Source organism: Pteropus alecto, unplaced genomic scaffold (genome assembly GCF_000325575.1).
Source record: "Pteropus alecto unplaced genomic scaffold, ASM32557v1 scaffold146, whole genome shotgun sequence".
Lineage (NCBI taxonomy): Eukaryota > Metazoa > Chordata > Mammalia > Chiroptera > Pteropodidae > Pteropus > Pteropus alecto.
In genome coordinates, this window is record NW_006442107.1 from 34,368,618 (window position 1) to 34,382,311 (window position 13,694).

The following is a 13,694-nucleotide window of genomic DNA, read 5'->3' on the forward strand; positions in this document are numbered from 1 at the left end:
TTTCCCTTCCCCTACAATGCATGTTAATCCACTTTATGCTATCCCTTATGTCTGTTGGCTTTCTTCAAACTTTTTTCTTTCTGTTCCTCAGATTTGATTATTTCAAGTGTCCTATCTTCAAAGTTATTGATCGTTCTTCTGACTGGTCAAATCTATCTTTGAATCACTCTAATGAATTTTTTATTTCAATTATTATAGTTTTCAGCTCAAGAATTTCTTTTTCATCTCTTTATTGCTATTTCTATTTCTTTCATACATCATTTTCTGACTTTTTCAACACCTTCCTTTAGGTTGTTTTTGTTTGTTTGTTTGTTTTTAGCGTACTTAACATAGTTGTTTCAAAGTTTTTATCTAATAGACCTGCTCAGGGAAAGTTCTGTTGGTTAATTTTCTCCTATGAATAGGAGATATTTTCCTGTTTCTTTGTACAGCTCATTCTTTAAAACAAAAAACTAGATATTTGAATCCATGTGGTACCTCTGGAAATAAGATTCTCCCCTTTCCTAAGGTTTGCTATTTTGTTTTGTATGATTACTGTTGACTGTCTTTGTACTGAGAATCAGCCTGAGGTGTAACTTTAAGGTCTTCTCAGGTCTTTTCTGAGACTGTGCCTTTTTATGGGCATGCACAGTCACTGTCTACAGTCATTATATATGTAGTTGTTTTTTAATGTCCTAGTCTTTAATGTCTGGCACCCAAAAGAAGGAAAAGAGAAAAATAAAGGGAGTGGAGGTGCATGCCCTTTAAATTTCCCAGAAATCATTTCAGCCGAAGGAGGAAGAGTTTGCCAAAATGAGGGGAGGTGCAACAATAGTGGCAGCCCTTCTATATGTCAGCACCTCTGTGATCAGAAGCAGCAATCAGTGATATAGATCCTTGGTATTTGGAGGAAGGTGTCCTATTGCCCACCCTGGTGCTTGAATGCTGTATAGATTTACCATCTAAACCTTCCACCTAGAAATTTCAAGCTTTCAGTAAACTCATAGTTCTAAAATAGTTATATCAGATAAATTCTGCCCGTATAATATTCTACCATCTTCCCAAAATCATCTTTCTTATGGAAAGCTTTTAAATTACATATTCGATTTCTTTAATTGGTATAATATTCAATTCAGTATCTATATCAATATTTTAACAGATCTTTAAGTGATAATCTATTTCTCCTAAAATGTGTATTCGTTAATGTTTTCAAGGAATTTATCTACTTAATTTGGATTATGAAATGTATTGGCTTACATTTGTTCATGGCAATTCCTATTATTCTTTATTATCTATAGGGATTATAGTAATGTCTCATTTTCAATCTTGTATTGATCAATTGTGTCCTTTTTTTTCCTTGATAAGGCTAGCTATCAGTTTATCAGTTATATTTTTCTTTCAAAGAAATAACTGTTTTATTGATCATTAGTATTTGTTTTCTATTTCATTGATTTATGTTATCTTTATTTTTTTCTTTCTCCTTATTTTGCTTTTAATCTGCTCTCCTTTTTCTAAATTTTTTCATTATATTTTTAACATTTTAGATCAGTAATTTTAGAAATTCCTTTTCTGTTCTAAGTATGCTCTGGGAGGATGTTAAATGCATAGATGAGTTCTGGAGGCCATGGCAGGATCAGAGATAACAGTATTATATATCAATACATAATACAGCTTAATACTGGGTTCTCTGAAAGGACTATATAAATAGCAACTTAATTCTCTGTCTAGGGCCTGAATACATTGAAAAATAGGGTTAAAGATCAGCAGTTAGAAAACCATAATATCTTGGGAGTTGAAGGATGTTATTTACTTTGAGGTCACATGGGCCTGTCAGCCCCCAAATTATGCATTCTTCTCCCATCCTGGTATCACTAGACCAAGGTAAGAGTCTCCAGGTGCCTGCTCATGTAAGACTGTCAGTATGGAAGAACAGAAAAAAATTCCTTCTTTGCGTAGATAGCTTATTTCCAAAAGTGGGGCGAAAAGGAAGATCTGGACTAAATAAGCACTGATTAATATTCCTAAACCTATTAATCTTGTAAGTCACTCCATCACCACTGTGCTGGAGTAGGTAAAAAAGTAGAAGGAAAATAGAAGCATTACACTAATCAAGCTCCCTTGACATGGTAAAGAAATATCAGGGATGGAGAAGAGGCATTCCATTCCACCCTAACAATCAGGACTAAATAGTACTAACAGAGTGTAATAGAGGTCACTGAGTACAAATGATAGCATGAAAATCAGATGCCCCTACTTTTTTGCCAAGTTAAGCCTGGCCTGCCTTCCTGAAACTCCCAGGAGCAAGTGTCACAAGGAAAGAGGATTAGCAGCCTAAATTGGACCAAAATTTGGTGGAAGAGTCGGCTTTAAAACCAGATGATACTGCAAGCTGGCAAGGAATTGTTTCCTTATTAACATAAATAGGGGCTAAAGTTATTTTCAGTTTTATAGAAAAAAAGAAATGCACATTACTGTATATCTCCTTGGTAATTTTAAATTTTAACCCATGACTTTGCAAATATCAACACAAGCACTCTGATTTCTGAGGAAGATACTATGAAATTAGAAAGCCAATCAAAACCTTCCACCTTGGTTCCCTGCTACATTTAATAAAGCTTGTTTTATACATATTAACTCTTCTAATCCACGTAACAAATTATTTAACACCAAATATCCCACTCGAAATAAAGACAAACTTGCTTCATTAATTGTCAGGTTCAAACTAGAAATCTAATGAGTCATGGTAGACTTTTAAATTGTAGAATTCTCCAAGACCTATTTTATTTTAAATTCTATTTTAATGTATACTGCAGCTAGATCCCCTTTTTAAAGGTGAAACACTCATCACTCACTGCTGAGAATTTTGTCTGCTGCTCACTCATAACTGCATCCCACTATGGGAATTATCCTCCGCTGCAAGGAACTACCTCACCAAGAGGACTGCTTCAATGACTGGCTGATTGATGCAAGCTTATGAAGTCCTGAAACTCTCAGTTTAGGACTACTCTGAAGAGCCATTCCAGCTTCAGAGTTCTCCACAATGTTGGTTGCAGCATGACTTGAAGCTTCATGTGAGTCAGCTTTCCTCTCTGCCCTCCTCCCTTCCTCACACGTGCATTACCTGAGAGCACTACTCAAAAGAGGTTCTATGGGCCTGTCTGTTTCTGATTCTATGTTCAGGAAACGCAGTCTATGAGAGTTAGTATCAGAAGTGGTCCTAGAAAGCAGACTGTAAAATGGGTCTGGGGATGGGTTACTCACTAGCAGGTTGGCACTGAGGATACTGGTGGTTGCTGTAATTTGCAAAGCTCCTGGCATACCCTAGTGGTACAATTGTTCATTTTTTCACTGATGTTGACATGGGATGGCATACTAATTAAAGGGGTCACACTGGCTGATGCACTATCTCTTGTATGATACTAGACATCTTTGCCACAAGAATTTTTGCTGCAAACATTTTTGCTACATAACTAATTGGCTATGAGGCAATTTTGCCATAACAAATATAAAGTCACGCACAAACACACACACACACGCACACAGAGACATACAGGGCCACTAAAAAAAATAACAATTTAAAAGTCTTTATTGCAAAATACAAAACATTTGAATATATTCAAAATGTGTGTAGATTTATGGCAATACCATGCAAATAACTTATTTTATTTTGTGGATTGTAGCTAAGCACATCTCTTTATTCTACAGATAAGTTATTGAACTTTGCATGATCACAAAGGGCCCTTGACCTCTTTCTTCCTCCAATGTAGTGTGTTTCAAAATAAAAAAAAACAACTATTGGGGCAAATCGTCATCATCTGAAAAAAAAATGCTATTTTACAACCAGCACCACAACTTACTCATCACTATATAGACCATTATGAGGACTAGCTAAGATTTATATCTAATATAAAAAATGGGAATAACTGAGAGAACTTCATCAATGGAGAAATAAAACCAAACTGACAATTAACTTAAATACATTGCCTGTAGAAGGTGGTTTATTTGTCAATAGAGAAAATAAAACCAACCAACCAAATAAACAAACAAAAAAACTGTCAACCAGTATTTTATCTTTTTTTCAGCAAGATAGACTTACAGCCAATTAGTTATGTGACAAAAATGTTTGCGGTAAAATGCTTGTGGCAAAGATGTCTGTGGCACACATGCTTTAGTGAAAACACTGGACACACTTCTTCACTTGAGCGATATGAAGAAAATGGTAACTGTAAGACCAAAAACTTGTATGGACGTGGGTAGGGCTACTGATTTATTAAAGAGAGATAATAATAAGGCAGGGTGATTAATAAACACTTTAAAATAACATTGGAAAGCCATAGGGCCCGCTTGGTAGTATTTAATGAATCCTCATCTCCTGAAGCTGAAAGGCAGACAGAGTAAAGCACAAAGCTCATGTTTTCATCATAAGAATAGCATAGGGTGAATGCTGAGCCCAGCAGATGCCTTCTATAGTGATCAGAGTTCCAATAATGAAGGAGAGGAATATCTGGTGAATGCAATTAGGAATTTTAAATTCTCAGATTCTCTTGAACTCATTAAGCTTGCAGAAGTAGCCCACTTTCCCTTGTTTGAAGATCATGCAGAAGCCCCAAATGAGGCAAGTTTCTTCACAGACAATGCTTGTCCTCCTCTCAGGATTGCCCCTACCTTCTCTTGGCAACTTGACCAATAACAAGGATCAAATCCCAGAAGACCAACTGGGACTATGATAAGCCTGCTAAGGAAATAGAGGATGAGATGCCAAAGAATTTCTAGAGCACCAAGTTGTTCTGAATAATTCCACATACAAAAAATAGATCTTTCCTTATTTCCACATGTGATGGAAGCTGCTATGGCAACTTTCTTGCTATTTTCATGCTAAAAATGGAAATTTTATCTTATATCTAACCTGACTCTCCCCCCAAAAAATAACAAATAGTAATACACTTGGTAGAAAATCATGACATGTTGGAACATATGACCAATTGCTTTGGTATTGCTTAGTTTAATAGCCAGTAAATAAAATTTATTGGAAGGAGTTTTGGAAGACTTTGAAATGAATTACCACAAACTAAAAGTAGAAAAATGTTTCTTTATTTTAAAATATGATCGTGAATTGCTAAAGGGTGCATTCTTTATCTCTATGTAATAAATTTTAGCAATCACTTGGTTCATTCAGAAGCCAATATACAGAAGCAAATCACTAAATCTTAAAGTACTTGCACATATTTGAAGCTCTTCAAAATATTTCAAGCTGTGAAGCATATTGGCAATGAACTGCACTAAAACAGGTGCTAGATTGTTTGAGACTGGCTATAACATCAAAAATTGTTTATACTCTTTGAAATAGAAGAGCTTTAAAAGAAATATAAATTATATTAATTGTACAACAATATTTCTATTCGATCAAAATCATATATGTAGTAGATGCATATTAGTTAGCTAAAAATTAAAGTATTATTATACTAAATGTTTGGAAATTTGAGAGAAATCAGAATTTAAAAAGTATTTGCCTATTATCTATAAGACATAAACTTGAAGTAACTTACCATTATGTCTGATAGATTTTAATTATTTAAAAATAATTTTATTTCTATTAAGCTTGTTCCTCTACTTTTAGCAGGATGCCTATTTCACCATCTTATTAAAACTCTTTTATTCAGAGTCATTCAGGCGGGGTGGCTCCATAGTGTAGTGGTTAGCATGTTTGCTTTATACGCAGAAGGCCCTGGGTTCGAGCTCCACAAGCACGTGGGAGAAGATGCCCAGCCTTCAGAGATCCAGTTTTTAAGGGGAGATGGCAACATCTGTAGATCAGAGGTGGAAGTAGGGGATGAATTAAAGAGATAGAAAAAAAAGAGTCATTCAGATCTATGTGTAAATTTTCCTTAGAAGATCTCTAAACACCACCAAGGAAAATTAATTTATTGCATAAATATTATTACGCATGATAATAAAAATAATTGTCCATATAAGACATTTTTGAGTACTCTAAATTTAAAACCAAGTAATTGGCCACAATTAATCTGGGATAGTTTTTGTTCTTATAGATTTTTTTCTAACAGTAACAAATGATAACTTCAAAATGTCATTACTTTGTCTAAGAGTTTCATTTTCCTTTACTGAAATGCTGTCATTCATGTTCAATAAAATATTGACTTTCCCCTTTCTATAAGCTTATCATATGAAATGTCAGATATCATACACTATCACAGGATATCATAAAGGTGGGTGTTTCTGCAAGAAACTTGGAGATTTCTCAAAAATTAATACACACAACTTTCCTTAAAAACTTCTTAATTCAGAACACTTCTACTTTCAGCCAAAGACCAAATTTTTCTCCCACATGAAACTAAAAGCCAGGATAAAATACATGAAACAATAGTTTTTATATACCAGGCACCAGGCAGCACAGGGTCCTTGAGAAATGGAGAACAAATGAGGTAAGCCTACCATTGCCCCACTTGACCACTTGGTGAGAATTTCCAGCCTGCCGCACCCCAAATATTGCCCAGCTGTCTCCTTGATTTGAAGAGACAGAACAAGGAACCTAGAAGAGGCCACACCAGCAGGAGTTCACAAGACAGAGAACAGAGAGGAGAAAGAGAGCTGCAGAGAAAGAGTTCTCGGACAGGTCGTCAGCTGAGTTCAGATTAATTATCACATGTGTGTGAGGAAACCACACACCAGGGAAAGAAACACCCAAAGGAGCAGAGGGAACAATCCCTGAAACTGACTTAGGAGTTCATGTTCCCATCAGCCAGGGTGTAAAACTTTATGGGCATCAGGTAGACTATTCAAAAGGATATTTTACTACCAAAGCTTAAAACTGAGCTTTGAAAAGATCAAATTGTTTCTAAAACAAAGCTCAAAATTAGTTTTATGAATATAAAAATATTCACCACCCAACTAGATAAATTTCACAATACCTAGCATCTCACTGAAATATAAACTAACATGCAGAGAAGAAAAATGCAATCTATAATGAGTAGATCAATCCATTAATACAAGCAGGCAGAAATGATAGAATTAATAGAAAAGGACATTAAAATGTTATTATATCTACAATTCATATGTTAAAGAAGTAGAGAGAATATTGAGCATATTAAGGAGAGATACAGAATTTTGCAATTGAAATTTTAAGGAGAAAAAAATACAATGCCTGAGATGAGGAGTGCACTGAATAGGATAAACAGTAGGTTAGATAGCAATAGAAACTGTCCAAAATGATGAAACACTGGAAGAAAGAATACTGAAAATAAATAGAGCACCAGTGATCTGTGGAACAAATTCAGGTATCCTATTCAAGTCCTTGTGGAGGAGGGCACAGGAAAAATATTTGGAAAATGACTTAAAATTTTTTCAAGATTTCATGAAAACTATAAACCCACAGATTCAAGCATTTCAATGAAACTCAAGTATAAGAAACATGATAAAAATTATATCAATACACATTATAATCGAATGGCTTAAAACTAGCGATAAAAAAAAGCTCTGGGTTTTTAAAAATTATATGTATATTGCAACACACCACATTGGCATTAATATCTTAACTTAAGGACTTTACATGACATAAAGTCTATAAACATACCTTTATATAGCAAGTACTATGTTAGAAATTTGGAGGATGGAGAAATATAAACATCAACTAGATTGTGGTTAGTTTATCACCAGTCCATTGACTCTGGCTATTTGTAATGAAAGAACTTTTATGGAAACCCTATAACTTCAAAAATCTCTTTTACTTTAAGGTTAGAGAGCTTTATGTACACAAGGTCTACATAAATCTGCACTGACTCCCATTGCTCTTTGGTGGTGATTTTTCGCGGGTTGGAGTTTTGTTTTTGCTTGTTGGTTTGTTGATTTTAAGGGGGAAAAAAAGAGGAGGAACATAATTTTTTTATTTTTCAAAAGTAGAATAAAAATAAACAAAAATTGAGGGTAGTTGGTGAATTCAGAGAAGTAAATCCATGTAGTAAAAAGACAAGAATTCAAATGATGACTGCCAAGGTGAGTTCTGCCCTGATACTAGGGAATAGTTTCAGATGATACCAGTGTACTCATAAATCTGTGTAAATATTTCTGACATTGTGTGGTTAAATATGAAAAGGAACAGAATGCAGCTAATATGAAAACCATAGTGATTAGTATAATTTAATGCATTCTGTGTGTCAAGTCCTTTTTGTATATTATAATATTGAATTCTTAATATAACTGTGTCATGTATGTTATTAGTCATTAGTCCTGTTATTACAGAAGTGAAGACTGAGTTTTTGAGAAATTACCATGTATGTCACTATTTCAGCCACAGAGAATATGAAGTAACATCAAATATAAGGCCCAAAACAAAAAAAGGCCAAACCATCTTCGCAATAAGGTCTAAAAATCATGTGTCTGGCTTACTTCCATTCTTCAGGCCTCATTCTTGCAAGGCTCAAGTCCTCAGAGAGTCTCCCTAACAAGCCTATATTTATTGGTTCCTCCTCAACACCCACAGAAGTTTTGTTTACGAGTTCTCTATAATTTGGAATTATTTCTGTGTATGTTTACTTGTTTATCATCTCAGTAGGCTTAAGCCTCATGAAGAAAAATACAATGCTTTCTTCATTTATCACTCACCACTGTATACTAGTACTGCTACCACTAATAATAATAAAAACCACAATAACAATATTATATTACTAGATTCAGTACTACATAAATACTTCTGCATTTACATAGTCCATAAGGATAGATGATGGAGTGCAAGGCTTTTCATTTAATCACTTTAATGAAAACAATAATAAAATAAGAAAGTAAAAATATATTTACTGTGCTAATAAGAGCAAGACATTTTAAATTTTAAAAAAATCGAATTACCATTCAAGTCTATCCTTTAGCTATATTTCTATTAGATATAGACTATTTCAATAGAAATAGTCAGTTGCATTAGAAGTAGCCATTTTCATTATGTGATGTTCTGTTTTTAGCTCAAGGAAATCTTATTGGTTAAGCAAAGTTGCATAAGAGAGATGTAACTAAATAAACCTCCACTTTATGTTTTCTAAGAAGTTTGTGCAGTGTTTTGAAAGCAATTAAAATTTTTGTGGCTTTTGAGTATTTGGTACCATCAAGCCAACAATCTCCTTATCCTTATTTTCCTAAATTTCCCATTCCAATATTCATTCTGGTCACCAACTGGCTTACGATTTCATTTAATGAAGTGCAGAGCTTTAACATAAAACACATGGTAATACACACACCCAGAAGCAATTAAATCAATGTGAAATTCAGAATGAACTCAATTCATTACACCTTGCAGTTCCAAAAATGTAAATCAGCCATACCCATCTAAGACAACTGTGGATTGAATACCTGGAATGGGACATTTTTTAGAAAACAGTCACTAAAGAGGTTCCTTAAAGTAACAGATCTGTGCAAAGAAAATGAATAGCTGTATAGCTTTTTCTTTCTAATGCATAATAAATTAGGAGTATTAACCCTAATTTTTTAAAAAAGATGAAATACACTCAATAAATTCTTTCTGCAAAAAGGCCACAGCTGCTTTGTACTTTAAGTCATAGCCTCTTAGCTCAAATAAACTTTATTTCTTAACATCTTTTTTAGATAAACTAGAACAGAGGGAGAAGAGTGATTTTTGTCTTCAACCTTGGTTTTGAATCTTTGCTTATTTTCGAATGTAAGGTAATTTTTATTTATGGGATTTTTGTGAGATTAAGTGAAATAAAGACCACCAGGTATGTGTGGGATCTTATCAAGACCCACTATGGCTATCTTATTGCTTAAATCACTCTATTATAAATTACTGGACAGTCTGCTTCTTTGTTGCTTGCCCCAACCAGGATCTCAACTCAGGCCATTTGAGATGTTAACCTTCCCTGATTGTTTGCCACCAAGATCCCTTTATATTAAACAAAGCACCTAAGTATGGATTTTTTCCTTGCTCCCCACCAAATCAAGTTAACTCCTCTGACAGACAAGGTATCAGTACTCACTACCTACCTTTTTTTGTCCTAGAAGAATCTCTATGAATAATGATTTGGAAGGTGGTAGGAACAGACTGACAGCAACCCCTAGCTAAATGTCACAAAATCCCATTGTTCTTACCAAAGATTGAGTAGTTTTTCCTTTAGCAAAATAGTAATAGTAACAATAACAATTATAGTTTTTCAATTGTTGTATGCCTTTGGCCATTTTCCAGTCCTTCAGTGTTTTTTGTCAATTTTGTCCATTTTTATCATTATTTGGGGGAGAAAAATTTGCCCCACTCTTCAGTCCATCATACTGGAATCTACTGTCAACCTTTATAGTTTTAAGCCACTGATATTGGGGAATTATTTGTTACCTAGCCTGTCCTGACTGATACAGCATCTCTCTCTCTCTCTCTCTCTCTCTCTCTCTCTCTCTCTCTCACACACACACACACACACACACACACACACACACACACACCCACACACACACACACACCTCTCTCTCAAGTCAGTCACAAATATTTAAAACATTCAAAATTTAATTCCCACTTCCAGTTTCACCTCTAACTTGTAAAGAGCTTAGAGGTTATTACTCCCTTTCTCATAAGAAAAGAAATGAATACACTAAAAATCTATGAATTTTATTAGACCCATTGTAAAAGTGAGGTGACAAGGCAAACCACCACCCTAACGCCTGGAGAGACAAGTGAGTACAAAGAATCACAGCAGAGTTCAGCTTACCTAAAGCAGAAGCTTCTGAGCCAATAACTGGCACAGAACAATTCAATGGGAAATTTGATAAATTACTGGAGGCTGAGGGTAGACTAGTTTGAGAATTGCAAACTCCTGGAGGTTCAGCATTAGAGAATCCCCTAACTTTCATGAATTTTACCTCCAGCAACTCCACCAGGTTTTCATCATGAATATCAGAGAAAGTTCCCCTCATGTTTCAGGCAAGGGGAAGGGAAAGCATAACTATGTAAAAATATACCCAGGTATTTATAAATACCTCAGAGATTTCTCCATAACAAAAGCCTTCCCTGGAAGAGAAACTACTAGAGCAGTATCTGACCTTCAGGAAGAGCAATTACCAATTCATTCTTTTCTGATGTTTCCGTCTCATTTAAGAATAGAAAGAAAAAAAAAAACTAAGAGAATTGCTGAAGGTCACTGCCTGAAAACTCAGCAGATTACTACTTTTATTGATAAAATTATAGAACACTTTCCCTCTCCAACACCTTTCCATCACATCAACAAGGTTCCAGTATAATAAAAGTGGATTGCTGACTGAAGAGCTGCAAGACATAGACCCTATTTGAGAAGAAATGCTTAGGGAAACCCTAAGAAAAGACGAACACAAAGACACTAAAGGATATTGAAGCCTCTGGTATCTACAGCTACAGAAAACATTGATTGCAGTTCAACTCCTATGATGTAAGGACTGAACTTAAAATTCAGTTACAGGCTGTCTTGACACCTGGTAAATTAGTAGAGCCTCAAATGGCCTAACCCCATGTTCCCTTCCTCATTGTACTCCCACAGATAAGGTTTCCTTTTTGCAGGAATGACAAAGTGCTTGCTTATTCCTAAATAGTGAGATTTTGCTTCTGGCCAGTCTACAAAATTATTCAAATAAGTCAGTCACATTGTTATGTGAGAAGAAGGGTCATCCACCCTCTTGTTACTACAGAATCTGTCTCCCACAGCCCCTGCTTGTTTACTCTGCTCTCAAATTCAACCTCCATGTGAAATAACTATATATTGAAAATAACTATTATTAATATGGCAAGAGCTCCAATGGAAAGAGTAGACAGCATGTGAGAAGATATGTGTAATGTAAGCAGAGAGATCAAATCTCCAAGAAAGAAGCAAAAGAAAATACACTAAATCAAAAACTATAACAGGAATGATGAATTCCTTTGATGGCTCATCAAAACACTGGACACTATCAGTGGAAAAATCAGTGAATTTGAAGATATGTCAATAGAAATTTCCCAAACTGACATGCAAAAAGGAAGTAGAATGGGGGAAAAAAATGTCCAAGAACTGTGAGGCAATTTTTAAAAAGTATAACATATATAAAATAGGACTACCAGAAGAATGAGAGAAAAAAGCAGAAAAATATGTTTGAAATAATGACAGATAACAATAACAGACACCAAATCACAAATCTAGGAAGCTTAGAGAATACCAAGAAGAGTAAATACCCAAAAATCTAAACCTAAGCATACCAGATTAAAACTGCAAAAAAAGTCAAAAACAATAAGAGAATTTTGCAAAACGCTGGGATCAGGGCAATAAGGGAGCATGGACATTACCTCTGGAGAAGTAAGGATAGAATTACACTGGGCTTCTCTTCGGAAATCATGCAAGCAAAAAGAGATTTAAAGAGTTAAAAGAATAAATACCACCAACCTCAAATTCTGTATCAAGTAAATATTCTACTAAAGGAAAAGAGAAATACTTTCTCAAACAAAAACAAACAAAAAATCTGAGAAAATTTATTGCCAGTATATCTTCCAAATGTTGAAGAAGTTCTTCAGAGAAAAGGAGATGTGTCAGGAACTCAGATCTATGTTAAAAATGGAAGAATGTCTGAGAAGAAATAAATGAAAGTAAAATAAAACATTTTATTTTTCTGATTCTTAATTGAGCTAATAGATAAATATTTGTTAAAAGTAATATAACAATGTAGTGGGTGATTATAACATATGGATAAATGAAATGAATGACAGTAATGTTACAAGTAACAAGAGGGAAGAAAGTTGAGTGTACCTGTTCAAGGTATTTGTACTACTAATGAAGTGATACAATGTTATTTGAAAGTGAATTCATATTAGTTGAAAGTGTATATTGCAAACTATTGCAATCAATACAATAACTCTAAAAACTGAGTAGAGAGAGATGTGTAGTTGATACAAAAAGAGAGAGCGAAAGTGAATAGAATGGTAAATGCTCAATTAAAATCACAGAAGGCAGAAAAAGAAGAGGTGTTCTTTTTAAAGAAACAAAGAATAAGTGCAACAAATAGGAAATAATTACAAACATGGCAGATCTTATTCCAATTGTATCAATAATCACTTTTAACACTAATGGTCTAACTATATCTATTAAAATCAGAGATTTTTGGAGTGAAAAAATATAAAACATAACTATATGTTGTCTACATGAAATGCACTTAATGCGTAAAAAACATATATAGATTAAATGTAAAGAGATGGAGAAAGATATACTATAATAACTCTAATCAAAAGAAAGCTGAGACAGCTTTACTAATTTCAGACAAAGGCTTAAGAACAATAAAATTATCATAAAGAGGGATATTAAATAATGATAAAGAAATAAAATCTCAAAAATTCTTAATGTATATATACCTAACAAGTCTCAAAATACATGAGGCAAAACTGATGAAACCTCAAGGAGAAATACAGAAAAGAACTAAAATACCTTATTCAAGAAGATATGCAAGTGGAAAATAAGCATATGAAAAGTTGTTCAGCATTACATCATTAGGGAATTGCAAATTAAAACAGCAATAAGATTCCACTACACACCTATCACAGTGGGGAAAAATGCTGCTGACATTGCTTGTAGGAATACAAAAGGCTACAGCCACTTTGGAAGACAGTTTGGCAATTTGTTACAAAGCTAAACATATGCTTACCATATGATTCAGTTATTGTATGACTTGATATTTACTCAAATGACTTGAAGCTATGTCCACACAAAATTCTGCACAGGAAT